We start from the raw sequence: 19,092 nt of genomic DNA on the forward strand, positions 1-19,092 counted from the left end.
GCCCTGGTCCTGCCCATAGCCTCCGGGCCCCCACAACCCAGGTGCCCAGGTGCCCTGCCACTCCCCTGCGCCCGGCCCCCAGGCCTGGGCTGCCTGAGGCTGGCCTGAGCTCCCACCCCTGCCCACTGCCCTCCCCGCCCCCTCCCACAGCTCCTCACCAAGACCGTCCAGCCCCGCGCCCAGCCCCTCTCCAGGGCCTGCCTGCCCCGGCTCCCGGCCGGCCGGCCGGCCCCAACGCCTTGCCGAGGGCCAGGGCGGGGCGGGGCCGCTCGGCCAGCCGCCCGGGGGCTTGGGGGGGCCTCCTGGGGCATAAAGGAGTACGCCGGGGGCTCCCGTCCCGCAGGGACATCCTCACGGGGAGGGTGGGGGAACGCGGTGGGGGCGGGGCTGTGCAGGGAGCGGGGCCGCGGGGGTGGCGGTGGTGAGGGGCTGAGTGGGGGCCCCGGGCGGCCCCTGCTCCTCCCCGAGGTGGCGGTCCCAGTGGCCGCTGCCCCCGCGCCCAGCTCCCAGCGCCCCTGCCAGCGTGCCCCTCACCTGCACCCACCCCAGGCCCACAGCGCGCCCCCCCCCCCACACACACACACAACGCGCGCGCCCCCGCTCACCGGGAGGCGGGGGCGAGCTGTCCCCTGTCCTTCATTCAACCCTCCCGAGAGACCCAGAGGGGAGCCCCGCCGGAAGCCGCGGGGGGTGGGGGGCCCCAAGGCGCACCCCGGCCGGCCGGCCGGCGCGCACGCACCCACGCGAGGCTCCGTGGGAGCCCGGGTGCAGAGAGCACCGTCGGGCGAGCACTGAGGCCGGGGGCACCCGGATCTCCTGGCCCACGCGACGGGAGTCCCCCATCTTGCGATTCCCAAAGGCGCTGGGCCCGCCCCCGCACCCGGCCCTTGGCGGCGCCCCGGGCAAGAGCCCGCAGGAGAGCCCCGGCGCCCGCCTGGCCAAAGGCACCACGAACCCGTCCGCCACGCGGAAGCGGACCCGCGCACCGCGCAGGGGCAGGCCGACAGACAGGGTCCGGGGGCGCTGGGCAAAGCTGCTCCCGGGGCCTCCCCGGCGTGGGCCGCGGACCCCACGGCCACGCTCCGCCCCCTGCCGCGCACACCTGCTCCCAGAACCGCGGCCACTCGCAGCGGGGCCCCACCGGAGGCGCCCCGACCCTGTCCCTAAGGCGCGGGTGCGTGTGGGTGTGTGCGCGCGCGCGCGGCTGTCCCGGCCTCCGGCGGCTCACAGGCTCACACGCAGGCACTGGGAGCCCCTGCGGCCGGTGGGCGGGCGCACACACTGGGAGCCGTGCAGCCACAGCCGCGCGCCTGCGCCCGCCCTGGGTGGCCTTGTGTGCGCCCATCCGGGATCCGGGCGCAGGCGGGCTGTGCAGCGGAGCAGCCGTGCGCGGTGCGGTGCGGGAGGGCAGGCGTCGGGGCCAGCGGGGGCGGGGGCGGGGGCGCGGGCGGACGGGGCTGGCCGCGGGCGGCCGGGCCACTTCTTGAGGGCGGCGGGAGAGCCGCGCCTCCGTCTACGGCCATACCACCCTGAACGCGCCCGATCTCGTCTGATCTCGGAAGCTAAGCAGGGTCGGGCCTGGTTAGTACTTGGATGGGAGACCGCCTGGGAATACCGGGTGCTGTAGGCCTTTTGTGGGGGCGTGGGGCATTTGCTTCTTTACTTTTCTCCCCCTGGCCTTTGGCTTTGGACGCGGGGAAGGGAGGGGTGGGGGGCTGGGCCCTAGCCCCTGGCCCTGGTCCTGCCCATAGCCTCCGGGCCCCCACAACCCAGGTGCCCAGGTGCCTTGCCACTCCCCTGCGCCCGGCCCCCAGGCCTGGGCTGCCTGAGGCTGGCCTGAGCTCCCACCCCTGCCCACTGCCCTCCCCGCCCCCTCCCACAGCTCCTCACCAAGACCGTCCAGCCCCGCGCCCAGCCCCTCTCCAGGGCCTGCCTGCCCCGGCTCCCGGCCGGCCGGCCGGCCCCAAGGCCTTGCTGAGGGCCAGGGCGGGGCGGGGCCGCTCGGCCAGCCGCCCGGGGGCTTGGGGGGGCCTCCTGGGGCATAAAGGAGTACGCCGGGGGCTCCCGTCCCGCAGGGACATCCTCACGGGGAGGGTGGGGGAACGCGGTGGGGGCGGGGCTGTGCAGGGAGCGGGACCGCGGGGGTGGCGGTGGTGAGGGGCTGAGTGGGGGCCCCGGGCGGCCCCTGCTCCTCCCCGAGGTGGCGGTCCCAGTGGCCGCTGCCCCCGCGCCCAGCTCCCAGCGCCCCTGCCAGCGTGCCCCTCACCTGCACCCACCCCAGGCCCACAGCGCGCCCCCCCCACACACACACACACAACGCGCGCGCCCCCGCTCACCGGGAGGCGGGGGCGAGCTGTCCCCTGTCCTTCATTCAACCCTCCCGAGAGACCCAGAGGGGAGCCCCGCCGGAAGCCGCGGGGGGTGGGGGGCCCCAAGGCGCACCCCGGCCGGCCGGCCGGCGCGCACGCACCCACGCGAGGCTCCGTGGGAGCCCGGGTGCAGAGAGCACCGTCGGGCGAGCACTGAGGCCGGGGGCACCCGGATCTCCTGGCCCACGCGACGGGAGTCCCCCATCTTGCGATTCCCAAAGGCGCTGGGCCCGCCCCCGCACCCGGCCCTTGGCGGCGCCCTGGGCAAGAGCCCGCAGGAGAGCCCCGGCGCCCGCCTGGCCAAAGGCACCACGAACCCGTCCGCCACGCGGAAGCGGACCCGCGCACCGCGCAGGGGCAGGCCGACAGACAGGGTCCGGGGGCGCTGGGCAAAGCTGCTCCCGGGGCCTCCCCGGCGTGGGCCGCGGACCCCACGGCCACGCTCCGCCCCCTGCCGCGCACACCTGCTCCCAGAACCGCGGCCACTCGCAGCGGGGCCCCACCGGAGGCGCCCCGACCCTGTCCCTAAGGCGCGGGTGCGTGTGGGTGAGTGTGCGCGCGCGCGGCTGTCCCGCCCTCCGGCGGCTCACAGGCTCACACGCAGGCACTGGGAGCCCCTGCGGCCGGTGGGCGGGCGCACACACTGGGAGCCGTGCAGCCACAGCCGCGCGCCTGCGCCCGCCCTGGGTGGCCTTGTGTGCGCCCATCCGGGATCCGGGCGCAGGCGGGCTGTGCAGCGGAGCAGCCGTGCGCGGTGCGGTGCGGGAGGGCAGGCGTCGGGGCCAGCGGGGGCGGGGGCGGGGGCGCGGGCGGACGGGGCTGGCCGCGGGCGGCCGGGCCACTTCTTGAGGGCGGCGGGAGAGCCACGCCTCCGTCTACGGCCATACCACCCTGAACGCGCCCGATCTCGTCTGATCTCGGAAGCTAAGCAGGGTCGGGCCTGGTTAGTACTTGGATGGGAGACCGCCTGGGAATACCGGGTGCTGTAGGCCTTTTGTGGGGGCGTGGGGCATTTGCTTCTTTACTTTTCTCCCCCTGGCCTTTGGCTTTGGACGCGGGGAAGGGAGGGGTGGGGGGCTGGGCCCTAGCCCCTGGCCCTGGTCCTGCCCATAGCCTCCGGGCCCCCACAACCCAGGTGCCCAGGTGCCCTGCCACTCCCCTGCGCCCGGCCCCCAGGCCTGGGCTGCCTGAGGCTGGCCTGAGCTCCCACCCCTGCCCACTGCCCTCCCCGCCCCCTCCCACAGCTCCTCACCAAGACCGTCCAGCCCCGCGCCCAGCCCCTCTCCAGGGCCTGCCTGCCCCGGCTCCCGGCCGGCCGGCCGGCCCCAAGGCCTTGCCGAGGGCCAGGGCGGGGCGGGGCCGCTCGGCCAGCCGCCCGGGGGCTTGGGGGGGCCTCCTGGGGCATAAAGGAGTACGCCGGGGGCTCCCGTCCCGCAGGGACATCCTCACGGGGAGGGTGGGGGAACGCGGTGGGGGCGGGGCTGTGCAGGGAGCGGGGCCGCGGGGGTGGCGGTGGTGAGGGGCTGAGTGGGGGCCCCGGGCGGCCCCTGCTCCTCCCCGAGGTGGCGGTCCCAGTGGCCGCTGCCCCCGCGCCCAGCTCCCAGCGCCCCTGCCAGCGTGCCCCTCACCTGCACCCACCCCAGGCCCACAGCGCGCCCCCCCCCCCACACACACACACAACGCGCGCGCCCCCGCTCACCGGGAGGCGGGGGCGAGCTGTCCCCTGTCCTTCATTCAACCCTCCCGAGAGACCCAGAGGGGAGCCCCGCCGGAAGCCGCGGGGGGTGGGGGGCCCCAAGGCGCACCCCGGCCGGCCGGCCGGCGCGCACGCACCCACGCGAGGCTCCGTGGGAGCCCGGGTGCAGAGAGCACCGTCGGGCGAGCACTGAGGCCGGGGGCACCCGGATCTCCTGGCCCACGCGACGGGAGTCCCCCATCTTGCGATTCCCAAAGGCGCTGGGCCCGCCCCCGCACCCGGCCCTTGGCGGCGCCCCGGGCAAGAGCCCGCAGGAGAGCCCCGGCGCCCGCCTGGCCAAAGGCACCACGAACCCGTCCGCCACGCGGAAGCGGACCCGCGCACCGCGCAGGGGCAGGCCGACAGACAGGGTCCGGGGGCGCTGGGCAAAGCTGCTCCCGGGGCCTCCCCGGCGTGGGCCGCGGACCCCACGGCCACGCTCCGCCCCCTGCCGCGCACACCTGCTCCCAGAACCGCGGCCACTCGCAGCGGGGCCCCACCGGAGGCGCCCCGACCCTGTCCCTAAGGCGCGGGTGCGTGTGGGTGTGTGCGCGCGCGCGCGGCTGTCCCGGCCTCCGGCGGCTCACAGGCTCACACGCAGGCACTGGGAGCCCCTGCGGCCGGTGGGCGGGCGCACACACTGGGAGCCGTGCAGCCACAGCCGCGCGCCTGCGCCCGCCCTGGGTGGCCTTGTGTGCGCCCATCCGGGATCCGGGCGCAGGCGGGCTGTGCAGCGGAGCAGCCGTGCGCGGTGCGGTGCGGGAGGGCAGGCGTCGGGGCCAGCGGGGGCGGGGGCGGGGGCGCGGGCGGACGGGGCTGGCCGCGGGCGGCCGGGCCACTTCTTGAGGGCGGCGGGAGAGCCGCGCCTCCGTCTACGGCCATACCACCCTGAACGCGCCCGATCTCGTCTGATCTCGGAAGCTAAGCAGGGTCGGGCCTGGTTAGTACTTGGATGGGAGACCGCCTGGGAATACCGGGTGCTGTAGGCCTTTTGTGGGGGCGTGGGGCATTTGCTTCTTTACTTTTCTCCCCCTGGCCTTTGGCTTTGGACGCGGGGAAGGGAGGGGTGGGGGGCTGGGCCCTAGCCCCTGGCCCTGGTCCTGCCCATAGCCTCCGGGCCCCCACAACCCAGGTGCCCAGGTGCCTTGCCACTCCCCTGCGCCCGGCCCCCAGGCCTGGGCTGCCTGAGGCTGGCCTGAGCTCCCACCCCTGCCCACTGCCCTCCCCGCCCCCTCCCACAGCTCCTCACCAAGACCGTCCAGCCCCGCGCCCAGCCCCTCTCCAGGGCCTGCCTGCCCCGGCTCCCGGCCGGCCGGCCGGCCCCAAGGCCTTGCTGAGGGCCAGGGCGGGGCGGGGCCGCTCGGCCAGCCGCCCGGGGGCTTGGGGGGGCCTCCTGGGGCATAAAGGAGTACGCCGGGGGCTCCCGTCCCGCAGGGACATCCTCACGGGGAGGGTGGGGGAACGCGGTGGGGGCGGGGCTGTGCAGGGAGCGGGACCGCGGGGGTGGCGGTGGTGAGGGGCTGAGTGGGGGCCCCGGGCGGCCCCTGCTCCTCCCCGAGGTGGCGGTCCCAGTGGCCGCTGCCCCCGCGCCCAGCTCCCAGCGCCCCTGCCAGCGTGCCCCTCACCTGCACCCACCCCAGGCCCACAGCGCGCCCCCCCCACACACACACACACAACGCGCGCGCCCCCCGCTCACCGGGAGGCGGGGGCGAGCTGTCCCCTGTCCTTCATTCAACCCTCCCGAGAGACCCAGAGGGGAGCCCCGCCGGAAGCCGCGGGGGGTGGGGGGCCCCAAGGCGCACCCCGGCCGGCCGGCCGGCGCGCACGCACCCACGCGAGGCTCCGTGGGAGCCCGGGTGCAGAGAGCACCGTCGGGCGAGCACTGAGGCCGGGGGCACCCGGATCTCCTGGCCCACGCGACGGGAGTCCCCCATCTTGCGATTCCCAAAGGCGCTGGGCCCGCCCCCGCACCCGGCCCTTGGCGGCGCCCTGGGCAAGAGCCCGCAGGAGAGCCCCGGCGCCCGCCTGGCCAAAGGCACCACGAACCCGTCCGCCACGCGGAAGCGGACCCGCGCACCGCGCAGGGGCAGGCCGACAGACAGGGTCCGGGGGCGCTGGGCAAAGCTGCTCCCGGGGCCTCCCCGGCGTGGGCCGCGGACCCCACGGCCACGCTCCGCCCCCTGCCGCGCACACCTGCTCCCAGAACCGCGGCCACTCGCAGCGGGGCCCCACCGGAGGCGCCCCGACCCTGTCCCTAAGGCGCGGGTGCGTGTGGGTGTGTGCGCGCGCGCGCGCGGCTGTCCCGGCCTCCGGCGGCTCACAGGCTCACACGCAGGCACTGGGAGCCCCTGCGGCCGGTGGGCGGGCGCACACACTGGGAGCCGTGCAGCCACAGCCGCGCGCCTGCGCCCGCCCTGGGTGGCCTTGTGTGCGCCCATCCGGGATCCGGGCGCAGGCGGGCTGTGCAGCGGAGCAGCCGTGCGCGGTGCGGTGCGGGAGGGCAGGCGTCGGGGCCAGCGGGGGCGGGGGCGGGGGCGCGGGCGGACGGGGCTGGCCGCGGGCGGCCGGGCCACTTCTTGAGGGCGGCGGGAGAGCCGCGCCTCCGTCTACGGCCATACCACCCTGAACGCGCCCGATCTCGTCTGATCTCGGAAGCTAAGCAGGGTCGGGCCTGGTTAGTACTTGGATGGGAGACCGCCTGGGAATACCGGGTGCTGTAGGCCTTTTGTGGGGGCGTGGGGCATTTGCTTCTTTACTTTTCTCCCCCTGGCCTTTGGCTTTGGACGCGGGGAAGGGAGGGGTGGGGGGCTGGGCCCTAGCCCCTGGCCCTGGTCCTGCCCATAGCCTCCGGGCCCCCACAACCCAGGTGCCCAGGTGCCCTGCCACTCCCCTGCGCCCGGCCCCCAGGCCTGGGCTGCCTGAGGCTGGCCTGAGCTCCCACCCCTGCCCACTGCCCTCCCCGCCCCCTCCCACAGCTCCTCACCAAGACCGTCCAGCCCCGCGCCCAGCCCCTCTCCAGGGCCTGCCTGCCCCGGCTCCCGGCCGGCCGGCCGGCCCCAACGCCTTGCCGAGGGCCAGGGCGGGGCGGGGCCGCTCGGCCAGCCGCCCGGGGGCTTGGGGGGGCCTCCTGGGGCATAAAGGAGTACGCCGGGGGCTCCCGTCCCGCAGGGACATCCTCACGGGGAGGGTGGGGGAACGCGGTGGGGGCGGGGCTGTGCAGGGAGCGGGGCCGCGGGGGTGGCGGTGGTGAGGGGCTGAGTGGGGGCCCCGGGCGGCCCCTGCTCCTCCCCGAGGTGGCGGTCCCAGTGGCCGCTCCCCCCGCGCCCAGCTCCCAGCGCCCCTGCCAGCGTGCCCCTCACCTGCACCCACCCGAGGTCCACAGCGCGCCCCCCCCCCACACACACACAACGCGCGCGCCCCCGCTCACCGGGAGGCGGGGGCGAGCTGTCCCCTGTCCTTCATTCAACCCTCCCGAGAGACCCAGAGGGGAGCCCCCGCCGGAAGCCGCGGGGGGTGGGGGGCCCCAAGGCGCACCCCGGCCGGCCTGCCGGCGCGCACGCACCCACGCGAGGCTCCGTGGGAGCCCGGGTGCAGAGAGCACCATCGGGCGAGCACTGAGGCCGGGGGCACCCGGATCTCCTGGCCCACGCGACGGGAGTCCCCCATCTTGCGATTCCCAAAGGCGCTGGGCCCGCCCCCGCACCCGGCCCTTGGCGGCGCCCTGGGCAAGAGCCCGCAGGAGAGCCCCGGCGCCCGCCTGGCCAAAGGCACCACGAACCCGTCCGCCACGCGGAAGCGGACCCGCGCACCGCGCAGGGGCAGGCCGACAGACAGGGTCCGGGGGCGCTGGGCAAAGCTGCTCCCGGGGCCTCCCCGGCGTGGGCCGCGGACCCCACGGCCACGCTCCGCCCCCTGCCGCGCACACCTGCTCCCAGAACCGCGGCCACTCGCAGCGGGGCCCCACCGGAGGCGCCCCGACCCTGTCCCTAAGGCGCGGGTGCGTGTGGGTGAGTGTGCGCGCGCGCGGCTGTCCCGCCCTCCGGCGGCTCACAGGCTCACACGCAGGCACTGGGAGCCCCTGCGGCCGGTGGGCGGGCGCACACACTGGGAGCCGTGCAGCCACAGCCGCGCGCCTGCGCCCGCCCTGGGTGGCCTTGTGTGCGCCCATCCGGGATCCGGGCGCAGGCGGGCTGTGCAGCGGAGCAGCCGTGCGCGGTGCGGTGCGGGAGGGCAGGCGTCGGGGCCAGCGGGGGCGGGGGCGGGGGCGCGGGCGGACGGGGCTGGCCGCGGGCGGCCGGGCCACTTCTTGAGGGCGGCGGGAGAGCCGCGCCTCCGTCTACGGCCATACCACCCTGAACGCGCCCGATCTCGTCTGATCTCGGAAGCTAAGCAGGGTCGGGCCTGGTTAGTACTTGGATGGGAGACCGCCTGGGAATACCGGGTGCTGTAGGCCTTTTGTGGGGGCGTGGGGCATTTGCTTCTTTACTTTTCTCCCCCTGGCCTTTGGCTTTGGACGCGGGGAAGGGAGGGGTGGGGGGCTGGGCCCTAGCCCCTGGCCCTGGTCCTGCCCATAGCCTCCGGGCCCCCACAACCCAGGTGCCCAGGTGCCCTGCCACTCCCCTGCGCCCGGCCCCCAGGCCTGGGCTGCCTGAGGCTGGCCTGAGCTCCCACCCCTGCCCACTGCCCTCCCCGCCCCCTCCCACAGCTCCTCACCAAGACCGTCCAGCCCCGCGCCCAGCCCCTCTCCAGGGCCTGCCTGCCCCGGCTCCCGGCCGGCCGGCCGGCCCCAAGGCCTTGCCGAGGGCCAGGGCGGGGCGGGGCCGCTCGGCCAGCCGCCCGGGGGCTTGGGGGGGCCTCCTGGGGCATAAAGGAGTACGCCGGGGGCTCCCGTCCCGCAGGGACATCCTCACGGGGAGGGTGGGGGAACGCGGTGGGGGCGGGGCTGTGCAGGGAGCGGGGCCGCGGGGGTGGCGGTGGTGAGGGGCTGAGTGGGGGCCCCGGGCGGCCCCTGCTCCTCCCCGAGGTGGCGGTCCCAGTGGCCGCTGCCCCCGCGCCCAGCTCCCAGCGCCCCTGCCAGCGTGCCCCTCACCTGCACCCACCCCAGGCCCACAGCGCGCCCCCCCCCCCACACACACACACAACGCGCGCGCCCCCGCTCACCGGGAGGCGGGGGCGAGCTGTCCCCTGTCCTTCATTCAACCCTCCCGAGAGACCCAGAGGGGAGCCCCGCCGGAAGCCGCGGGGGGTGGGGGGCCCCAAGGCGCACCCCGGCCGGCCGGCCGGCGCGCACGCACCCACGCGAGGCTCCGTGGGAGCCCGGGTGCAGAGAGCACCGTCGGGCGAGCACTGAGGCCGGGGGCACCCGGATCTCCTGGCCCACGCGACGGGAGTCCCCCATCTTGCGATTCCCAAAGGCGCTGGGCCCGCCCCCGCACCCGGCCCTTGGCGGCGCCCCGGGCAAGAGCCCGCAGGAGAGCCCCGGCGCCCGCCTGGCCAAAGGCACCACGAACCCGTCCGCCACGCGGAAGCGGACCCGCGCACCGCGCAGGGGCAGGCCGACAGACAGGGTCCGGGGGCGCTGGGCAAAGCTGCTCCCGGGGCCTCCCCGGCGTGGGCCGCGGACCCCACGGCCACGCTCCGCCCCCTGCCGCGCACACCTGCTCCCAGAACCGCGGCCACTCGCAGCGGGGCCCCACCGGAGGCGCCCCGACCCTGTCCCTAAGGCGCGGGTGCGTGTGGGTGTGTGCGCGCGCGCGCGGCTGTCCCGGCCTCCGGCGGCTCACAGGCTCACACGCAGGCACTGGGAGCCCCTGCGGCCGGTGGGCGGGCGCACACACTGGGAGCCGTGCAGCCACAGCCGCGCGCCTGCGCCCGCCCTGGGTGGCCTTGTGTGCGCCCATCCGGGATCCGGGCGCAGGCGGGCTGTGCAGCGGAGCAGCCGTGCGCGGTGCGGTGCGGGAGGGCAGGCGTCGGGGCCAGCGGGGGCGGGGGCGGGGGCGCGGGCGGACGGGGCTGGCCGCGGGCGGCCGGGCCACTTCTTGAGGGCGGCGGGAGAGCCGCGCCTCCGTCTACGGCCATACCACCCTGAACGCGCCCGATCTCGTCTGATCTCGGAAGCTAAGCAGGGTCGGGCCTGGTTAGTACTTGGATGGGAGACCGCCTGGGAATACCGGGTGCTGTAGGCCTTTTGTGGGGGCGTGGGGCATTTGCTTCTTTACTTTTCTCCCCCTGGCCTTTGGCTTTGGACGCGGGGAAGGGAGGGGTGGGGGGCTGGGCCCTAGCCCCTGGCCCTGGTCCTGCCCATAGCCTCCGGGCCCCCACAACCCAGGTGCCCAGGTGCCCTGCCACTCCCCTGCGCCCGGCCCCCAGGCCTGGGCTGCCTGAGGCTGGCCTGAGCTCCCACCCCTGCCCACTGCCCTCCCCGCCCCCCTCCCACAGCTCCTCACCAAGACCGTCCAGCCCCGCGCCCAGCCCCTCTCCAGGGCCTGCCTGCCCCGGCTCCCGGCCGGCCGGCCGGCCCCAAGGCCTTGCCGAGGGCCAGGGCGGGGCGGGGCCGCTCGGCCAGCCGCCCGGGGGCTTGGGGGGGCCTCCTGGGGCATAAAGGAGTACGCCGGGGGCTCCCGTCCCGCAGGGACATCCTCACGGGGAGGGTGGGGGAACGCGGTGGGGGCGGGGCTGTGCAGGGAGCGGGGCCGCGGGGGTGGCGGTGGTGAGGGGCTGAGTGGGGGCCCCGGGCGGCCCCTGCTCCTCCCCGAGGTGGCGGTCCCAGTGGCCGCTCCCCCCGCGCCCAGCTCCCAGCGCCCCTGCCAGCGTGCCCCTCACCTGCACCCACCCGAGGTCCACAGCGCGCCCCCCCCCCACACACACACAACGCGCGCGCCCCCGCTCACCGGGAGGCGGGGGCGAGCTGTCCCCTGTCCTTCATTCAACCCTCCCGAGAGACCCAGAGGGGAGCCCCGCCGGAAGCCGCGGGGGGTGGGGGGCCCCAAGGCGCACCCCGGCCGGCCTGCCGGCGCGCACGCACCCACGCGAGGCTCCGTGGGAGCCCGGGTGCAGAGAGCACCGTCGGGCGAGCACTGAGGCCGGGGGCACCCGGATCTCCTGGCCCACGCGACGGGAGTCCCCCATCTTGCGATTCCCAAAGGCGCTGGGCCCGCCCCCGCACCCGGCCCTTGGCGGCGCCCTGGGCAAGAGCCCGCAGGAGAGCCCCGGCGCCCGCCTGGCCAAAGGCACCACGAACCCGTCCGCCACGCGGAAGCGGACCCGCGCACCGCGCAGGGGCAGGCCGACAGACAGGGTCCGGGGGCGCTGGGCAAAGCTGCTCCCGGGGCCTCCCCGGCGTGGGCCGCGGACCCCACGGCCACGCTCCGCCCCCTGCCGCGCACACCTGCTCCCAGAACCGCGGCCACTCGCAGCGGGGCCCCACCGGAGGCGCCCCGACCCTGTCCCTAAGGCGCGGGTGCGTGTGGGTGTGTGCGCGCGCGCGCGGCTGTCCCGGCCTCCGGCGGCTCACAGGCTCACACGCAGGCACTGGGAGCCCCTGCGGCCGGTGGGCGGGCGCACACACTGGGAGCCGTGCAGCCACAGCCGCGCGCCTGCGCCCGCCCTGGGTGGCCTTGTGTGCGCCCATCCGGGATCCGGGCGCAGGCGGGCTGTGCAGCGGAGCAGCCGTGCGCGGTGCGGTGCGGGAGGGCAGGCGTCGGGGCCAGCGGGGGCGGGGGCGGGGGCGCGGGCGGACGGGGCTGGCCGCGGGCGGCCGGGCCACTTCTTGAGGGCGGCGGGAGAGCCGCGCCTCCGTCTACGGCCATACCACCCTGAACGCGCCCGATCTCGTCTGATCTCGGAAGCTAAGCAGGGTCGGGCCTGGTTAGTACTTGGATGGGAGACCGCCTGGGAATACCGGGTGCTGTAGGCCTTTTGTGGGGGCGTGGGGCATTTGCTTCTTTACTTTTCTCCCCCTGGCCTTTGGCTTTGGACGCGGGGAAGGGAGGGGTGGGGGGCTGGGCCCTAGCCCCTGGCCCTGGTCCTGCCCATAGCCTCCGGGCCCCCACAACCCAGGTGCCCAGGTGCCCTGCCACTCCCCTGCGCCCGGCCCCCAGGCCAGGGCTGCCTGAGGCTGGCCTGAGCTCCCACCCCTGCCCACTGCCCTCCCCGCCCCCTCCCACAGCTCCTCACCAAGACCGTCCAGCCCCGCGCCCAGCCCCTCTCCAGGGCCTGCCTGCCCCGGCTCCCGGCCGGCCGGCCGGCCCCAACGCCTTGCTGAGGGCCAGGGCGGGGCGGGGCCGCTCGGCCAGCCGCCCGGGGGCTTGGGGGGGCCTCCTGGGGCATAAAGGAGTACGCCGGGGGCTCCCGTCCCGCAGGGACATCCTCACGGGGAGGGTGGGGGAACGCGGTGGGGGCGGGGCTGTGCAGGGAGCGGGGCCGCGGGGGTGGCGGTGGTGAGGGGCTGAGTGGGGGCCCCGGGCGGCCCCTGCTCCTCCCCGAGGTGGCGGTCCCAGTGGCCGCTCCCCCCGCGCCCAGCTCCCAGCGCCCCTGCCAGCGTGCCCCTCACCTGCACCCACCCCAGGCCCACAGCGCGCCCCCCCCCAGACACACACACACAACGCGCGCGCCCGCGCTCACCGGGAGGCGGGGGCGAGCTGTCCCCTGTCCTTCATTCAACCCTCCCGAGAGACCCAGAGGGGAGCCCCGCCGGAAGCCGCGGGGGGTGGGGGGCCCCAAGGCGCACCCCGGCCGGCCGGCCGGCGCGCACGCACCCACGCGAGGCTCCGTGGGAGCCCGGGTGCAGAGAGCACCGTCGGGCGAGCACTGAGGCCGGGGGCACCCGGATCTCCTGGCCCACGCGACGGGAGTCCCCCATCTTGCGATTCCCAAAGGCGCTGGGCCCGCCCCCGCACCCGGCCCTTGGCGGCGCCCTGGGCAAGAGCCCGCAGGAGAGCCCCGGCGCCCGCCTGGCCAAAGGCACCACGAACCCGTCCGCCACGCGGAAGCGGACCCGCGCACCGCGCAGGGGCAGGCCGACAGACAGGGTCCGGGGGCGCTGGGCAAAGCTGCTCCCGGGGCCTCCCCGGCGTGGGCCGCGGACCCCACGGCCACGCTCCGCCCCCTGCCGCGCACACCTGCTCCCAGAACCGCGGCCACTCGCAGCGGGGCCCCACCGGAGGCGCCCCGACCCTGTCCCTAAGGCGCGGGTGCGTGTGGGTGAGTGTGCGCGCGCGCGGCTGTCCCGCCCTCCGGCGGCTCACAGGCTCACACGCAGGCACTGGGAGCCCCTGCGGCCGGTGGGCGGGCGCACACACTGGGAGCCGTGCAGCCACAGCCGCGCGCCTGCGCCCGCCCTGGGTGGCCTTGTGTGCGCCCATCCGGGATCCGGGCGCAGGCGGGCTGTGCAGCGGAGCAGCCGTGCGCGGTGCGGTGCGGGAGGGCAGGCGTCGGGGCCAGCGGGGGCGGGGGCGGGGGCGCGGGCGGACGGGGCTGGCCGCGGGCGGCCGGGCCACTTCTTGAGGGCGGCGGGAGAGCCGCGCCTCCGTCTACGGCCATACCACCCTGAACGCGCCCGATCTCGTCTGATCTCGGAAGCTAAGCAGGGTCGGGCCTGGTTAGTACTTGGATGGGAGACCGCCTGGGAATACCGGGTGCTGTAGGCCTTTTGTGGGGGCGTGGGGCATTTGCTTCTTTACTTTTCTCCCCCTGGCCTTTGGCTTTGGACGCGGGGAAGGGAGGGGTGGGGGGCTGGGCCCTAGCCCCTGGCCCTGGTCCTGCCCATAGCCTCCGGGCCCCCACAACCCAGGTGCCCAGGTGCCCTGCCACTCCCCTGCGCCCGGCCCCCAGGCCTGGGCTGCCTGAGGCTGGCCTGAGCTCCCACCCCTGCCCACTGCCCTCCCCGCCCCCTCCCACAGCTCCTCACCAAGACCGTCCAGCCCCGCGCCCAGCCCCTCTCCAGGGCCTGCCTGCCCCGGCTCCCGGCCGGCCGGCCGGCCCCAAGGCCTTGCTGAGGGCCAGGGCGGGGCGGGGCCGCTCGGCCAGCCGCCCGGGGGCTTGGGGGGGCCTCCTGGGGCATAAAGGAGTACGCCGGGGGCTCCCGTCCCGCAGGGACATCCTCACGGGGAGGGTGGGGGAACGCGGTGGGGGCGGGGCTGTGCAGGGAGCGGGGCCGCGGGGGTGGCGGTGGTGAGGGGCTGAGTGGGGGCCCCGGGCGGCCCCTGCTCCTCCCCGAGGTGGCGGTCCCAGTGGCCGCTGCCCCCGCGCCCAGCTCCCAGCGCCCCTGCCAGCGTGCCCCTCACCTGCACCCACCCCAGGCCCACAGCGCGCCCCCCCCCCACACACACACACAACGCGCGCGCCCCCGCTCACCGGGAGGCGGGGGCGAGCTGTCCCCTGTCCTTCATTCAACCCTCCCGAGAGACCCAGAGGGGAGCCCCGCCGGAAGCCGCGGGGGGTGGGGGGCCCCAAGGCGCACCCCGGCCGGCCGGCCGGCGCGCACGCACCCACGCGAGGCTCCGTGGGAGCCCGGGTGCAGAGAGCACCGTCGGGCGAGCACTGAGGCCGGGGGCACCCGGATCTCCTGGCCCACGCGACGGGAGTCCCCCATCTTGCGATTCCCAAAGGCGCTGGGCCCGCCCCCGCACCCGGCCCTTGGCGGCGCCCTGGGCAAGAGCCCGCAGGAGAGCCCCGGCGCCCGCCTGGCCAAAGGCACCACGAACCCGTCCGCCACGCGGAAGCGGACCCGCGCACCGCGCAGGGGCAGGCCGACAGACAGGGTCCGGGGGCGCTGGGCAAAGCTGCTCCCGGGGCCTCCCCGGCGTGGGCCGCGGACCCCACGGCCACGCTCCGCCCCCTGCCGCGCACACCTGCTCCCAGAACCGCGGCCACTCGCAGCGGGGCCCCACCGGAGGCGCCCCGACCCTGTCCCTAAGGCGCGGGTGCGTGTGGGTGTGTGCGCGCGCGCGCGGCTGTCCCGGCCTCCGGCGGCTCACAGGCTCACACGCAGGCACTGGGAGCCCCTGCGGCCGGTGGGCGGGCGCACACACTGGGAGCCGTGCAGCCACAGCCGCGCGCCTGCGCCCGCCCTGGGTGGCCTTGTGTGCGCCCATCCGGGATCCGGGCGCAGGCGGGCTGTGCAGCGGAGCAGCCGTGCGCGGTGCGGTGCGGGAGGGCAGGCGTCGGGGCCAGCGGGGGCGGGGGCGGGGGCGCGGGCGGACGGGGCTGGCCGCGGGCGGCCGGGCCACTTCTTGAGGGCGGCGGGAGAGCCGCGCCTCCGTCTACGGCCATACCACCCTGAACGCGCCCGATCTCGTCTGATCTCGGAAGCTAAGCAGGGTCGGGCCTGGTTAGTACTTGGATGGGAGACCGCCTGGGAATACCGGGTGCTGTAGGCCTTTTGTGGGGGCGTGGGGCATTTGCTTCTTTACTTTTCTCCCCCTGGCCTTTGGCTTTGGACGCGGGGAAGGGAGGGGTGGGGGGCTGGGCCCTAGCCCCTGGCCCTGGTCCTGCCCATAGCCTCCGGGCCCCCACAACCCAGGTGCCCAGGTGCCCTGCCACTCCCCTGCGCCCGGCCCCCAGGCCTGGGCTGCCTGAGGCTGGCCTGAGCTCCCACCCCTGCCCACTGCCCTCCCCGCCCCCTCCCACAGCTCCTCACCAAGACCGTCCAGCCCCGCGACCAGCCCCTCTCCAGGGCCTGCCTGCCCCGGCTCCCGGCCGGCCGGCCGGCCCCAACGCCTTGCCGAGGGCCAGGGCGGGGCGGGGCCGCTCGGCCAGCCGCCCGGGGGCTTGGGGGGGCCTCCTGGGGCATAAAGGAGTACGCCGGGGGCTCCCGTCCCGCAGGGACATCCTCACGGGGAGGGTGGGGGAACGCGGTGGGGGCGGGGCTGTGCAGGGAGCGGGGCCGCGGGGGTGGCGGTGGTGAGGGGCTGAGTGGGGGCCCCGGGCGGCCCCTGCTCCTCCCCGAGGTGGCGGTCCCAGTGGCCGCTCCCCCCGCGCCCAGCTCCCAGCGCCCCTGCCAGCGTGCCCCTCACCTGCACCCACCCCAGGCCCACAGCGCGCCCCCCCCCAGACACACACACACAACGCGCGCGCCCGCGCTCACCGGGAGGCGGGGGCGAGCTGTCCCCTGTCCTTCATTCAACCCTCCCGAGAGACCCAGAGGGGAGCCCCGCCGGAAGCCGCGGGGGGTGGGGGGCCCCAAGGCGCACCCCGGCCGGCCGGCCGGCGCGCACGCACCCACGCGAGGCTCCGTGGGAGCCCGGGTGCAGAGAGCACCGTCGGGCGAGCACTGAGGCCGGGGGCACCCGGATCTCCTGGCCCACGCGACGGGAGTCCCCCATCTTGCGATTCCCAAAGGCGCTGGGCCCGCCCCCGCACCCGGCCCTTGGCGGCGCCCTGGGCAAGAGCCCGCAGGAGAGCCCCGGCGCCCGCCTGGCCAAAGGCACCACGAACCCGTCCGCCACGCGGAAGCGGACCCGCGCACCGCGCAGGGGCAGGCCGACAGACAGGGTCCGGGGGCGCTGGGCAAAGCTGCTCCCGGGGCCTCCCCGGCGTGGGCCGCGGACCCCACGGCCACGCTCCGCCCCCTGCCGCGCACACCTGCTCCCAGAACCGCGGCCACTCGCAGCGGGGCCCCACCGGAGGCGCCCCGACCCTGTCCCTAAGGCGCGGGTGCGTGTGGGTGAGTGTGCGCGCGCGCGGCTGTCCCGCCCTCCGGCGGCTCACAGGCTCACACGCAGGCACTGGGAGCCCCTGCGGCCGGTGGGCGGGCGCACACACTGGGAGCCGTGCAGCCACAGCCGCGCGCCTGCGCCCGCCCTGGGTGGCCTTGTGTGCGCCCATCCGGGATCCGGGCGCAGGCGGGCTGTGCAGCGGAGCAGCCGTGCGCGGTGCGGTGCGGGAGGGCAGGCGTCGGGGCCAGCGGGGGCGGGGGCGGGGGCGCGGGCGGACGGGGCTGGCCGCGGGCGGCCGGGCCACTTCTTGAGGGCGGCGGGAGAGCCGCGCCTCCGTCTACGGCCATACCACCCTGAACGCGCCCGATCTCGTCTGATCTCGGAAGCTAAGCAGGGTCGGGCCTGGTTAGTACTTGGATGGGAGACCGCCTGGGAATACCGGGTGCTGTAGGCCTTTTGTGGGGGCGTGGGGCATTTGCTTCTTTACTTTTCTCCCCCTGGCCTTTGGCTTTGGACGCGGGGAACGGAGGGGTGGGGGGCTGGGCCCTAGCCCCTGGCCCTGGTCCTGCCCATAGCCTCCGGGCCCCCACAACCCAGGTGCCCAGGTGCCCTGCCACTCCCCTGCGCCCGGCCCCCAGGCCTGGGCTGCCTGAGGCTGGCCTGAGCTCCCACCCCTGCCCACTGCCCTCCCCGCCCCCTCCCACAGCTCCTCACCAAGACCGTCCAGCCCCGCGCCCAGCCCCTCTCCAGGGCCTGCCTGCCCCGGCTCCCGGCCGGCCGGCCGGCCCCAACGCCTTGCCGAGGGCCAGGGCGGGGCGGGGCCGCTCGGCCAGCCGCCCGGGGGCTTGGGGGGGCCTCCTGGGGCATAAAGGAGTACGCCGGGGGCTCCCGTCCCGCAGGGACATCCTCACGGGGAGGGTGGGGGAACGCGGTGGGGGCGGGGCTGTGCAGGGAGCGGGGCCGCGGGGGTGGCGGTGGTGAGGGGCTGAGTGGGGGCCCCGGGCGGCCCCTGCTCCTCCCCGAGGTGGCGGTCCCAGTGGCCGCTGCCCCCGCGCCCAGCTCCCAGCGCCCCTGCCAGCGTGCCCCTCACCTGCACCCACCCCAGGCCCACAGCGCGCCCCCCCCCCCACACACACACACAACGCGCGCGCCCCCGCTCACCGGGAGGCGGGGGCGAGCTGTCCCCTGTCCTTCATTCAACCCTCCCGAGAGACCCAGAGGGGAGCCCCGCCGGAAGCCGCGGGGGGTGGGGGGCCCCAAGGCGCACCCCGGCCGGCCGGCCGGCGCGCACGCACCCACGCGAGGCTCCGTGGGAGCCCGGGTGCAGAGAGCACCGTCGGGCGAGCACTGAGGCCGGGGGCACCCGGATCTCCTGGCCCACGCGACGGGAGTCCCCCATCTTGCGATTCCCAAAGGCGCTGGGCCCGCCCCCGCACCCGGCCCTTGGCGGCGCCCCGGGCAAGAGCCCGCAGGAGAGCCCCGGCGCCCGCCTGGCCAAAGGCACCACGAACCCGTCCGCCACGCGGAAGCGGACCCGCGCACCGCGCAGGGGCAGGCCGACAGACAGGGTCCGGGGGCGCTGGGCAAAGCTGCTCCCGGGGCCTCCCCGGCGTGGGCCGCGGACCCCACGGCCACGCTCCGCCCCCTGCCGCGCACACCTGCTCCCAGAACCGCGGCCACTCGCAGCGGGGCCCCACCGGAGGCGCCCCGACCCTGTCCCTAAGGCGCGGGTGCGTGTGGGTGTGTGCGCGCGCGCGCGGCTGTCCCGGCCTCCGGCGGCTCACAGGCTCACACGCAGGCACTGGGAGCCCCTGCGGCCGGTGGGCGGGCGCACACACTGGGAGCCGTGCAGCCACAGCCGCGCGCCTGCGCCCGCCCTGGGTGGCCTTGTGTGCGCCCATCCGGGATCCGGGCGCAGGCGGGCTGTGCAGCGGAGCAGCCGTGCGCGGTGCGGTGCGGGAGGGCAGGCGTCGGGGCCAGCGGGGGCGGGGGCGGGGGCGCGGGCGGACGGGGCTGGCCGCGGGCGGCCGGGCCACTTCTTGAGGGCGGCGGGAGAGCCGCGCCTCCGTCTACGGCCATACCACCCTGAACGCGCCCGATCTCGTCTGATCTCGGAAGCTAAGCAGGGTCGGGCCTGGTTAGTACTTGGATGGGAGACCGCCTGGGAATACCGGGTGCTGTAGGCCTTTTGTGGGGGCGTGGGGCATTTGCTTCTTTACTTTTCTCCCCCTGGCCTTTGGCTTTGGACGCGGGGAAGGGAGGGGTGGGGGGCTGGGCCCTAGCCCCTGGCCCTGGTCCTGCCCATAGCCTCCGGGCCCCCACAACCCAGGTG

General features: G+C 76.8%; 11 non-coding genes across 11 annotated transcripts; all 11 read left to right on the top strand.

Moving 5' to 3' along the window:
* The first annotated feature begins 1,511 nt into the window (after window positions 1–1,511).
* LOC130025675 (5S ribosomal RNA) lies at window positions 1,512–1,630 on the top strand. The gene has a single exon (XR_008792795.1). It is a non-coding gene; the product is annotated as a 5S ribosomal RNA (ribosomal RNA).
* A 1,612-nt stretch (window positions 1,631–3,242) lies between these two features.
* Window positions 3,243–3,361, top strand: LOC130025677 (5S ribosomal RNA). Its single transcript, XR_008792797.1, has one exon. It is a non-coding gene; the product is annotated as a 5S ribosomal RNA (ribosomal RNA).
* A 1,613-nt stretch (window positions 3,362–4,974) lies between these two features.
* On the top strand, window positions 4,975–5,093 carry LOC130025678 (5S ribosomal RNA). The gene has a single exon (XR_008792798.1). It is a non-coding gene; the product is annotated as a 5S ribosomal RNA (ribosomal RNA).
* A 1,615-nt stretch (window positions 5,094–6,708) lies between these two features.
* Window positions 6,709–6,827, top strand: LOC130025679 (5S ribosomal RNA). The gene has a single exon (XR_008792799.1). It is a non-coding gene; the product is annotated as a 5S ribosomal RNA (ribosomal RNA).
* Window positions 6,828–8,438: 1,611 nt separating this feature from the next.
* LOC130025680 (5S ribosomal RNA) lies at window positions 8,439–8,557 on the top strand. The gene has a single exon (XR_008792800.1). It is a non-coding gene; the product is annotated as a 5S ribosomal RNA (ribosomal RNA).
* Window positions 8,558–10,170: 1,613 nt separating this feature from the next.
* Window positions 10,171–10,289, top strand: LOC130025681 (5S ribosomal RNA). Its single transcript, XR_008792801.1, has one exon. It is a non-coding gene; the product is annotated as a 5S ribosomal RNA (ribosomal RNA).
* A 1,611-nt stretch (window positions 10,290–11,900) lies between these two features.
* On the top strand, window positions 11,901–12,019 carry LOC130025682 (5S ribosomal RNA). The gene has a single exon (XR_008792802.1). It is a non-coding gene; the product is annotated as a 5S ribosomal RNA (ribosomal RNA).
* Window positions 12,020–13,632: 1,613 nt separating this feature from the next.
* Window positions 13,633–13,751, top strand: LOC130025683 (5S ribosomal RNA). The gene has a single exon (XR_008792803.1). It is a non-coding gene; the product is annotated as a 5S ribosomal RNA (ribosomal RNA).
* Window positions 13,752–15,363: 1,612 nt separating this feature from the next.
* LOC130025684 (5S ribosomal RNA) lies at window positions 15,364–15,482 on the top strand. Its single transcript, XR_008792804.1, has one exon. It is a non-coding gene; the product is annotated as a 5S ribosomal RNA (ribosomal RNA).
* A 1,613-nt stretch (window positions 15,483–17,095) lies between these two features.
* On the top strand, window positions 17,096–17,214 carry LOC130025686 (5S ribosomal RNA). Its single transcript, XR_008792805.1, has one exon. It is a non-coding gene; the product is annotated as a 5S ribosomal RNA (ribosomal RNA).
* A 1,613-nt stretch (window positions 17,215–18,827) lies between these two features.
* Window positions 18,828–18,946, top strand: LOC130025687 (5S ribosomal RNA). Its single transcript, XR_008792806.1, has one exon. It is a non-coding gene; the product is annotated as a 5S ribosomal RNA (ribosomal RNA).
* The last annotated feature ends 146 nt before the right edge of the window (window positions 18,947–19,092 follow it).

The sequence above is a fragment of the Sorex fumeus genome, unplaced genomic scaffold, assembly GCF_029834395.1.
Source record: "Sorex fumeus unplaced genomic scaffold, SorFum_2.1 ptg000030l, whole genome shotgun sequence".
NCBI lineage: Eukaryota > Metazoa > Chordata > Mammalia > Eulipotyphla > Soricidae > Sorex > Sorex fumeus.